We start from the raw sequence: 12,087 nt of genomic DNA, 5'->3' as shown, positions 1-12,087 counted from the left end.
CAAACCTACAAAAATTTGCTGCATTATTGAAGAAATCCAAATCCAAGAGCCCTGTTACGAGAAGTGATTGGAGTCTTGTAGGCTTGCATCATTGATGACAACACACCTTTACTCAAAGGGGTAAGGGTGCAATATTCTTGAAGGTTTAGTAACTCATGGGCTGCAAGTGAGAGATGACCATGACTCATGGATAGATGGATGGTGAACTAGATGATGGCAACTCATAACTATCCAGAGGGGATGCACAACAAGGATTAAATCAAAGCTTACCCTTGAATTTGAGGATACATAGGCACCAACCACCCTGTAATGGGACACTACCTGAAATACGTGCTTATAGATGTGAGTCTATTTGCAAGAAAAAGGTGTGGTCGGCCTTTAGCAATAGAGGTTTTGGAGGCATTGTAATTATGTGTTCAGATGATTTACACCCAATCATTTAGGTGGTACCCAGAGATGACATGGTGAGACATATGCTGGCTCAAGAATGTCTTGAGGATCATAGTCTTTGTAGATTGCCTTACGTAAGTTCCCACCAATCACATCTCATTTTTCTCCAGCAATGAAATCATTGCCATAGATGATTATTGACGAGGATATTTGGGGGTATCTTAGCGAATGGGATGTGATTTTAATTGGCAACTTCGATGCTACAACACATCTCCATCATGTCCCATTCAATGATACCGCTGAGGAGATGCTACAAGATTTGGGACTCTCATGACCTTAGCATCTTAAGGGCTTTTTTTTTTGAGAAAAAGAACCTTCTATTAGTTAATGAAACTGCCCATAGGGCTACAACCACCTCTTCGAGAGAGGGCTAAAACAACCATGATGGGGAGACTCTCCCAATGAAAAAACACCAAATGTACAAAGAGGCTAAATCAAGAGATGGGAGGAGGGAAAAGCCACACAGGTGGACGGTAGTGCCATCTGAGTACACCCTGGACCATGGTGTAAAAAGGCCCAGGACGCCAGAGTCGAAGGAAAGCCTCTCTGCGCTCCCGCATGCGGTCGGAGCTGCCCCGGAGTCTCTCGAGCTGTCCTCTGAGAGTGTGGATCAGCTCTAGCCAAAGATCGCGAACAGTCTCTGCTGGTGGTACAGAGCGAGCCTCAAAGATGCGGAAGCAGCAGGCCCGCCAGATGAACCAGAGTGTCAGGCCACTGATGAGCTCCCAACACTCCTCTCTCTCACTGCACCACTCCTGTGGAGTAAGCTCTGTGGCAGGCTGGAGTGTAGGTCGCCCCCCCTGCATCACTATCATCCTGCTGGTGGAAGATAGCTCAAACTAAAGTGCCGGGCCCGTGAGGGTGGACCAAGTAGCTGCTCCCCAAGTGTACTGCCGAGCCGTGGAAAGAGCAGGCATCGGCCGAAGAACACGAAGCCACACCGGCTGTGCCAAAGGACAGTCCCAAAGACAGTGATGCTGACTCTCCACAAGATGGTCACAGGCTACACATGTGGCCGAGAGACCACTAGGCACAAGCCAGCTCCCAACTGCTGTAGCTGTGTGTGCGACCAACCATTGAAACAAGGTGACCTGCCTTGGCTGTCTAGAGTCCCACAACCTCTCCCAAAAAGCTGCCAAGAACTCAACTGTGAGACCCTCCTCCTGCCAATGAGGTGCTACAGTAGGACGAGACTCTCTCTGTGGTGCCAGTATGTGACGTCCCAGTCGAACAGTGTACTCAAAAGAAGGGGACACCTGGGTGGTCTGTAGAAGAGAAAGGGTCCCTTCAAAGCCACTCTCCAGGATCCCACTATACTTGTGCCAGTGGACAGCACTCCCAAGCCCACAGTCTCCAGTGTCCAGTCTCAAGAGCTGCAGGGTCAGGATTGATGACACAAGTCCTCCCACAGATGCCCACCACTCGGATCCTCCGAAAACAGCACTCTGCCACCTGCGGGGCGTCTACTGCAACTCGCTGTAAGCGCCCCTCACCTTGTAACTCGAAAAACAAGAAGGGAACCGTCTTTGAGCAGGCCCGAACTGAGATGAGAACCTCTAGTCGCGTGAAGGCTCCCATCCATCTGGGCGCTACTGGCTTGAGAGGTGTGAGCCACTCAGCTGGAACTACCTCTGAGATGTCCTGGCACGTGCTCTGCACCCCTCTCATGCCTTGTAGTTGGAAACCCTGTAGCTCCTCTGACAAGCCTGAAAACTCTAACCAATCACCTGAAGAGCGTGCTAGACCTGCTGCCATGGGACCCTAGGAAACATGAGGCCGACTACCAACCAAGTGGCCTCTCTGAGTGCTAACCATGGGGTTCCAAACAAGGGGATGTCGTAGACGCTCCTCCGTGCAAGTAGGTTGTCGCTGCTCCAGGCCTTGCCGCAAATGCTCCCAAGATCGAAGAAAACTCAGAGCGAAGCGGTCTTCCAGTCTCCTACTCAAACCAACTCTGCACATCTTTGTGAAGATCCATCTGGTCGAAGGTCGCCAGGGGCCTCCTGCCTGAGGCACCCTAGCACGAAGCCGCTATAGCAAGAACTCCTTCCAGGGCTCCTCACCTGGAAGAAGTCCTCTGACTACGAACTTCCCAAGAAGGGCTCTGCTCTGCTGTGCCGGGTCTCTGATCCCAAGCCCTCCCTGTGAACAAGGAAGAGCGATGACCTGCCAAGCTACTTTGGCCGGGCTATCTGAGTGTCATGTCCTGACCAAAGGAAGTTCCTGATTAGCCTCTCTACCTGGCTGAGACAAAAACTCGAGAAGATCCAACAAGAAGTGATGTACCACATAGTCGCCAACAACACCTGGTTAGCCACTACAACTTGCCAGCCAAAGAAAGTTGTGCGGAGCTCCAATGTAACACCTTCCTCCTGATAGACAGGAGGGGAGTAATCTGCTGCTCGGGAGACAAGTCCAGACCAACCTTACAGCCCAAGTACCGAACTGCCGTCCCTGGGGGACTCCACCTGAAATCCTCACCTGGCATCCAATCGGGCCTAGGAGCACTACCAACCGAGAAAGCCACTGTCTTTCTCCAGTTGATCAGTGCGCCAGATGCACAACAGAAGATCTCAAGAGCCTGCTCACACCTGTGAAGGTTGTCCTTCTGTGGCCATCCAAGTACAAGACTGAGTCATCAGCAAACTCAGCGTCCAGTAGCTCATCTCCCCGAATAGGAAGTGCTAAGCCCCGCAAACCAACCTGCTACGACACCAAAAACCTGCTCATCGCCTCAGCATAGAACAGAAAGAGGAAGGGGGCAAGAGGGCAGCCCTCTCTGACCGAACGTGTGAGCATGAAACGATCACCTCTACCTCCTGACAAAAGTACCTGACTGTGTGCCCATCTGTACAAAGCTGACACCCCTCTGATCGAAGCATCTGAGAAGCCCATCCTGCGTAGAGTGTCCTCCAGAAAGTCCTAGTCAACTCTGTTGTAGACCTTCTCAAAATCGAGAAGAAGAATCACCAGATCCTCACCACGGAGCCTCGCTAGGGTAGAAGCCTCCCAAAAAGTAAAGATGTTGTCAAGGATACTACGCTCCTTCACAAAACCAGTCTGAGTCCCATGTATAAGGCTCTCTAGAGGTGGCTGGATTCTCAAACTCAGAGCCTTGGCAAGAATTTTGTAGGCTGAGTTGAGGATAGTGATGGAGCGCCACTGTCAAATCTCATCCAAGGAGCCACCCTCCTTGGGAATGAGGAAGATCAGACTCTCACTCATGCTATCAGACATCTCTCCTGTGTGCAAGATGTACTGGAAAGCACTACAAAGATATGAGTCAAGCAAGTCCCAGTACTCCAAGAAAAAGCTGGGAGTCAAGCCATCCTCACCTGGACAGCTACCACGGGGGAGCGCACTAAGAGCCGTGTGCAACTCCTCAAGCTAAAGTGGCAGCTCAAGTCTCTGACGCATCTCCTTAGTCACAAGGCAAGGAATTTGTGCCCACACCTACTCCCTGCATGCGTCCTGACGCTCTGACCGAGGCTCTGCAGACAGTAACTCACAGTAGAAGTCAGTAGCAACTGCAAGCATGTCCTCTGGCTCAGAAGCAATTGACCCGTCGCGCCTCCTCAATTGACTGACCTTGGCATGCATATGCCAATGTCCCACTGCCTCGAAGAAAGCACCAGTCACTCTGTCATCCACCTGCGTCCACTGAGATGCCTTTCGATGGAAAGCAAACTCATGGCGTCGCTCCTCTCTGCTAACAAGCTCCTGGCAAGCATGCTGTAACTGCTCCTCCAACCAAGGACTGTCTGGATGCTGCTCCTGCATCCTTTGCAAGGAAGAAACGCCCCGTTTGAGACGCTGCTCCTCCTCTCTCTCTGCAGCCAGGCGAGCCAAAGACTCATGGAGAAAGAAACGACTAAGCTGATCTAGTCCTGAGGCCACTCTGTCAGCAAGAGAAACGTGCATGTCCAAGCTCTCTGTCCAAAGAGCCTCCACTCGCTCTCTGAGTGCAGAGTCCAACAAGACCCTCTCAGGGACGAGAAGCATCGTGCTCCCCCTCCTTTGAGTATCTGCCACTTTGAGGATCACTGGTGCATGGTCCGAGAAGGAAGTCCCTACCAAAATGCCAACTGTCCCACCCAAGTCACAGGAAAGGTCACTAGTGTAGAAGCGATCTATCCGCGATAGATTCACTCCTCCCACTCTGTGGTCCGAACGAGAGAAGGCCAGGCTATCTGGGAGCCTCACAAAGCTAGCGTGCTATCACACATCCGAAACCCTCAGTCATACAAAACCTCTCCCAAGCTGCCAGCTCAACTCCATGCACAGTAGCGTGGCTACCACCAATCCTGTCAGAAGGGTCCTCCAACATGTTGAAGTCACCCCCTATGCACCACTGCTCTGTTTGCGGCAGAGACTCAACAATCTGTGATCAAAACTCTGCTTGTGCACTCGCCACATTGGGTGCATATATGTTCAGGAAGCCCACAAGGCCACCCTGAACCTGCATAGTGATCCATTGAGTCCTGCCTGGCACAATAATCCCTCTGCCCACAATGGCCTGCTGTAAAGACTCCGCAATAGTCATACATACCCCACCCTGGATGCCTCCAGGTCCAAAAGCAACTGCCAAAAAGTATCATATCGTCCACGTAAGAGCTAACCACATCGTCTAATGCGGCTCTCACACAGATGATGCTCCTGTAGCATAAGGAGATCAATCTCTCCTCCCAGAAGGCAATGCTGAAGCTCCTGACGCAATCGGCCCCTCTGACGTTGAAATTGGGACCCACCTAATCCCTGCACGTTCCATGAGACGATCCTCATGGGGAGCGAGAGAGAATAGATGCTGCCGCAGTAGCTAAACGTGCTATCTTCGAGGCTTGCTTGGATGGGGAGTAATCCGCATCCAAGCGTCCTCTAGATAGGCGTGACTGCAAAGAGTGCCTGGCCCAAGCCCAAGTAGACCGAGCCATGCGTAAAGCAACCTGCTCTGTCCAGGAGTCCTCATGAATGTGTACATAGCATGGCGGACACTGCATATCAGCAAAGAAGTGAACCACAATGTGTCTACATCCTGTTGCATCTGGAGGGGTCATAGCAAACTTGGCCAATGGCCACAAAGTCTGAAGCATGTCTGTAACTCCTAGGTCTCCCAAGTGGTGAGAGAACTCTAGGGCCCGTGTCTGAAGCCACTCCAACACTCAGTCAAGAGTCCATCAGTCTGGTCCCTGCCGCAAAGGGGAAAAGAGAAACCAACCCTGAGTCCAAGGCATCTATCCCCCTAGCTGCAAGGAACATAACATGAACCCTGACGCAGGCTGCCTCATGGTCTGCTGAGGAGTCGCCGAGAAAGCGTGTAAAGTCGTAGTCAAAGAAATCCCATCAACGCCGAATGTCAAAGCTCGTCAGACCACGAGGGCCTGTTGCAAAGGGAGACGTCTGTACCTGTAGAGGGGGTCGCAAGAAAGGCTGTCCCTCTCTCGCCAAGCGACTCGTGGCAAAGGCGCTGCCAAGAGATCTCCTAGCAGTCGGGGATGGCCGGGCCCCCTGGGTTGACTGTGGAACTGGAGCGGGAGGGGGGGGTGTAGAAGCAGAGGGAGGTGGGGGAGGGGGAAGTGGGGGAGAAGAGTGGCGAGGGGGATCGGCAAAGGTAGAGGGGCGAGGAGGAGAGGCGGCGGGAGCAGGAGGCGGGGGGGGGGGGGGGGGGGGGGGGGGGGGGGGGGGGGGGGGGGCTGATGAGGAGGAGGGGAACTTGGAGGGACAGGGGGCTGTCGAGGGTGAAGCTTAGGTGGGAGCTGGAGCAGGGACCTCGTCCTGCTCAAGAGGACCGAATCGGTTCCCCTGTGGGAACCCACTGCTGCTGGGCAGGTGCCTGAGGACCACCCTGAGTGCCAGGCTGTCGCTGTGGCCTCTGCCGTCGTCGACCACGAGCCTGCTGCCATCCCTCCTCCACTGGAGCCACAGGCTTGGAGGGTGGCTCTGCCTATGTGCTCTGTGTCTCTACCTGTGGCTGCTGGCTAGCCCTTGCAGGCTGGAGCTAGGCCTGTGGTGTAGGTCGGGGCCTCCTCCGTGGAGAGGCCTTCGCAAGATGGCCGAGGTAGCGGGATGGAGGGGGAGGGGGCAGGCGCGAGGTGCATGGTGCAGGGCAGGGGCGAAGCAAGGGGGGGGGGGGGGGGGGGAGGTCAGTGATGGCGAGGGGGGAACGCACAGCAGCAGCGAGCCCGTGGCTTTATTTTTCAGCATCTTAAGGACTTGATTAAATAAAGAAAGATTATGGAAGATATGTTTTAGAGATGGGATCTACATATGATTTGGTTAAACTTGATGGCCTTAATAGATGGCTGATGTCTGAGGCCCTTACATGCCATCCATACAAACATAAGGGCGGAGAGACTACAAGGGATTGCATACTTGCCACACCAAAGATATACAATAAATTTGTAATTTTGTGATAATGTGTAGAAAGATAGGGATTGTTGTACATTACTATACATTATATTGGACTATGACTATAGAACACAGTTTGTACATAGCAACCATAGATATCCCAAATACCATTTCACCAGAGAGAATGGAGTTTACCACAACTAAAATTTCTGTTTTCTACCTGATCTGGATCCCCATATACATTTCGGTAGTGTCGACCTTTCTATATTTAGAACGTGCAAGGAGGCTATAGCATGATACTGTACCCAAAAATAGTGTGTATGTTGATGAGTGCAAAGAGATTACCACTTCTAGATGGAGATTACCTGTGACCAATGAAAAGAGACTCAGCTGGATGGGAGAAAACATCAAACCTTCTTGCCTTCTTCTGATGATTCATCTATTACTTGCATGCTTTCAAATGTCATTAGCTTTCAAAAACAGTTTGGAAACATCACTGATAACTTTTGTGTGTTCCTGAGTCTTCCAGTGACAAACTGATGATGTGGCAGCTATTGAAAGATGCCCAGTGCTGATGTGGAACCTGTACAGATGCCTTACTGACTTGGCAATTATACGGACAGGCTGTACCGCTGGATGCCCTGCTGATGTGGCAGCTCCATTGCAGATGCTTTTTGGAAAAACTCCTAGGTAGGAAGCTTTTGTGTATCAGTTGCTTTTACTGAATGGGCTTCTATTCTTTGGGCCTCATTTTGTCTGGGCCTTTGATTGATTTTAGCTATTGTTAATAAGAGCTGCTTTTACAACATCAGCTATGATATCAAGGTCATAATGCCACTTGTAATCAGATTATGAGAGTGGTCTCTCCAAGCAATGGTAGGTGTAACTGCTTTATCAATCAAGTACTGAAATACTGCCAAGCACACCTTTCTTAGGGGCCAATGATCTCTTAGAGGAACTCCGCTTGCGGCTTTCCAAGCATTGCCTCAAATTTTTTCAGTTCTCTACTACCTGTCAACATAATGCCAGCCTTCCACGTTTCCCAGCGATGTAATCCAAGTTGATAAAAACCTTGCACCACTTAGGCCTGTGTCTGAAGACTTCCTCTCTTTCAAAACTATTCATTCCTTTCTTAAATTTCCACACACTTTTTTTTTGTAAATCTTGGATTAATTTACAGATGGGAAACCTCAACATGAGGAAAACCCATTAGAAAGATCAGATTCAAGGGAAGGAGTTAAAAGCACACATAATAGAGCTGTAGGATATCCGAGGATATGTCCCCAACATCAACCGCAAAATGTAAGGACTGCCCAAGTGCAATCCGAAACAAAAGAAAGGGATTTGCATCATTCTGATGGAAAAGGCAAAAGTTGCGCTGGTGCCATAAGGACCATAGCGACCAAAACCAGACCCACATGAAGAAGACTGCAAAATGTTGAAGGGAATCTGAGAGAATGACGAAGAGCCAAAAAGGTTTGTGGAAATTAACGAGGGAAAACAGAGGCGCATATAGACAAATATGCGGTCCAGGAAGGCCCTGGTAAAGCGACAATCCCAAAGCGGGTGTCTGATTGTCTTGTTGGAGGCTGAACATCTGGCACAATGAGAAAAGCTGATGTGACGTGCACTAAGGAAAGTGCCACCAGGGGGCACTCCCAACAAGCAGCACAATAAAAAGAGATGTTCCTTGAGAGGCAAATGACTCTTCCAAATTGTAGTAAAAGCATTTCTCCACCATTGATCCGATTTGTGCAAAGACCATAATGGATTACACTGGTCAGCCAGCCAAGACCGAGGTAGGAGAGAAGCATAAACATTGCGGTTAGAAATGTCAACAAAAGGTCTGTCTGTAAGCAGGCTATAGTGTCACTTTCACAGGACAGTTAGTACAGTTTGGACTTTATAGTTGGTCTTTGGTCTGCTCAGGTTCACACTGTCACACTGGATGGACTCGCTGGACAGTGGCACGTGGCAGGGACACGGTGGTCGAGTGGACATCGTGGCCAGGTCACCACCACCATTCAATGGAGATAGACTTAGAGGCTGACATTTATGAGCCGTTGGTGGCTCTTTATGGTTGTATATATGAGTAGTAGTGGTTTGGTCATTGGTATCTTTTACGTAGTCATCTAGAGTGAGTCTATACACACAGCACGTCTTCACCATCCCTGCACATTTGAGCCTCGACACCCCATTGTACCTGAGAGTCCTGGGCTGGAGCTGAGTGTGCTGCCGCGCCAGAGTCTGTATCAATTCTTTGAGATAGTCAAGTCATTTGTTGTGGTCTACTACTGCTGTTGTGTCTCTGTGAGCTCAGTTGTTGTCTATTGTTTCCTGTTTTCAGTCTGTTTTGAGTGAGATTGTCACGCACATTGCACTGAGGAGCACCCACTGTAGAGAGCACGACACACTATCTGCGCTACAGGTGCTCTCATTTTGGCGATCACAGTGGGACCTCAACTGAAGTCTCACTCTCTGTGAGAATACAAACAGTGAAGTTAGTGGTTTTTTACCAAGCTTCGCCTACCTTGCCTTGCACTGTGTGGTCTGCTGGTCTGGTCTCCTCTCGCCCTGGTCCAACTGGTCTAGTCCTCTCTCGTCCTGGTCCAACCAGCCCTTGTCCATGGTCTAGTCCTCCTCGTCCGTGGTCCAGCCTTGCCTAGTCTAGTGGAGTCTAGACCTGTCTTCAGCCTGTTAAAGGTTTTCTTGCCCAAAGCTTGGTTGGATTGGTGGTCGCTGCATGACACATACAAGGCGGTCAGTCGAGCGTCAAAGCGCACTACTGAGTCCTCTGAAGTACTACAACAGAAGACGACCTTTGGTACCTAGAAGAAGTCCACCAACCTCGTCACCCAGACCTCCACATACGACATCACCCATTCCTCCATCCGGTTCCACATCTTCCCGATCACCTCCCCCAGTAAATCTCTCTCCTATTCTGTTACAGCAGGCTATTGAGCAAGGGGCCATGGAGGCGTTGGCTAGTGTTTTGGCCAAGGTAAACATCAAGTTCCCTACCTTCAAAGGACTCTCTTCAGAAGATGCTGACGACCATGCAAGGAGGTTTGTATCTCTTTGTAGGGCTCGTGGTCTAAACAGAGAACATGCTTATTTGGTACTCTTTCCATCTACCTTGGATGGCTTAGCAGACAAATGGTACAGCCAGTTTACAGAGAACCATTTTGCAACTTGGGCAGCCTTAAGACAATAGTTCTGTGCAACATTCAAGCTAGGTGACTCTACTAGGAGAAGGTTTTGGACTCTACTAGATTCCGATGAAAAATATAGATATGTTTGACCTCCGTAAAATGGGGAGATATTTACTTATTGAAACTACGACCCCGACGTAATTAGCAGAATTACATGAACAGATGGCCGATTTTCCCTTCCCCGTAAGACATTACTTTCGTTGCCAAAATAAGTAAGATTTTGCTGGAAAAAACGTTATTGATTAATTATTTCGCATTTCTTTTTTTTTTTTTTTTTGATAGATTACATAAATAAATTGCAGGTATTGTTAGTTGCATTCATCGGGAATATCCTCCTATTGTCTTCCCCCCACTGATTTAGATGGAAAGGTCACAATTTTTCCGAAGTTACTAATCGAGTCTGTATAGGCATCTTGTGCGCGGCTATCAACATGGCAGCCTCAGCTACTTCTTTTGACACCCCACCTAATTCATAAATTATTCGACCGGGTTTGATTACCGATACCCAATATTCTGGAGATCCTTTACCTGACTCCATATGCGTTTCGGCCGGTCTCATAGTGATCGGTTTGTCCGGAAAGATACGTATCCAAAGTTTCCCACCCCGACGGGCATGGCGGGTTATTGCCCTTCTAACAGCTTCTATCTGTCTAGCCGTAATCCAAGCAGGTTCAAGGGCTTGAAGAGCATATTTTCCAAATGAAACTACGTTGCCGCGACTGGATATTCCCCTCAATCTTCCCCTATGTTGCTTACGGTATTTAGTTCGTCTGGGGTTGCAATCGATGCTGACAAAATTTTTTTTTCATCTTTGCTACAGAACCGGATGTGGAAGTCTCCTTTCGACCGGCTCCTCGTAACTGCAACATCACTTCTTACTTATTGTAAATCGATATACTGGTAGTTCCCGCGGAGCTTCGTCAGTGTTTCATTCATACACTTCTGTTTATGAGAAGCAATTTTATTACAATTTAGCACTAAATTTACGGGCGAGAGTGAGCTTTACTTTTTTTTTCTTGTTAGATCCAAAGAAAAAACTGTCAGCTTCCCTCGCCATCCGAACTACCAGATCTCACTATTCACTGTTGAATCAGATTCGGAAGTTTCCTCGTTGTTTCAATCTTTTTGAGCAGACGTTTAGGTTCTCTCTTTCGACAACGAAGCTGTAGTACTAAATTCTATCTCAGTTTTATTGAGTCGGCGTTCCCAGTATTAGTCGACTCAAAGCTCTCCCCTGACTTTTTTGTAGTCATGCTACATTACGTAATATATTAAGAGTTAGGCAATTAACCATACGACTAGTTGCGAGGAAAAAATTTGAGATATCTTAGTTCCTCAAATTTCCGTGAAATACTATTACAGTGCTTCCTGATTCCGGCTTTTCCATAGAAAAATTTTCTACGGATGGAAAGAAAGTTTCTGTCGTGAAAGAAGTTCTAATTTTCCCCTGCATTGAGGGCTTGTTTATTGAATACTGATCAACAAAAGGAGGGTTTAACTTTCACTTTCAATTAGGTTGCAGGTTGTCATTTTCGAAGTGGATGCATATGAAACTACAAATTTTCATCGGGAGCATAGGGGAAACTACTTGTCAGTTTCTAATCTCAGCACTATACTCACTGGTGAGACATTTCGTCTGACCGGCTGAACGTCCTCGATGGTCTTTTCAAGTCGGCATTAGAATAGAATCTTTGAAACGGGGCGATATAGTCAAGCGGTAAGACGTAGGACTGCAAATCCTCAATTCCCCAGTTCGAATCTGGGTATCGCCTGGAAGAAGAAATGGAAAATAACAATTTGGAAGATTAAATTCATCTAATTTTACTCACCCATCTAGGTAGGGTTTTCCGGGGATTGCTTGGTGCGCCGAAATCGGATACAGGTTGAGTTGCTCTATAGCTTGTTATAGCCTAACACATTCCACGTATCTCGACAAATCACGCATCGACAATCCCGAATAAGTATACTACTACTTAGTCAGTAGCAAGTAGGAATTGACAAATCCTACAAAATTAGAAAAACTACCCAGTAACATTGGAAAAGACGACTTGGATTTATACATACTCGTTGTTTCTCGCTA

At 48.7% G+C, this 12,087-nt stretch overlaps 1 protein-coding gene and 1 non-coding gene across 2 annotated transcripts in view; one reads left to right on the top strand and one right to left on the bottom strand.

Moving 5' to 3' along the window:
• LOC147441905 (uncharacterized) overlaps nucleotides 1-12,087 on the bottom strand; it is a 190,710-nt gene that overhangs the window by 2,415 nt on the left and 176,208 nt on the right. The window lies entirely within an intron of this gene.
• TRNAC-GCA (transfer RNA cysteine (anticodon GCA)) lies at nucleotides 11,708-11,779 on the top strand. The gene has a single exon. It is a non-coding gene; the product is annotated as a tRNA-Cys (tRNA).

This window comes from Adiantum capillus-veneris, chromosome 14 (assembly GCF_014529385.1).
Source record: "Adiantum capillus-veneris isolate H3 chromosome 14, ASM1452938v2, whole genome shotgun sequence".
In the NCBI taxonomy this organism is placed as follows: domain Eukaryota; kingdom Viridiplantae; phylum Streptophyta; class Polypodiopsida; order Polypodiales; family Pteridaceae; genus Adiantum; species Adiantum capillus-veneris.
The sequence above is the reverse complement of the archived record's forward strand: the minus strand, read 5'-3'. Positions and strand labels throughout refer to the sequence as shown.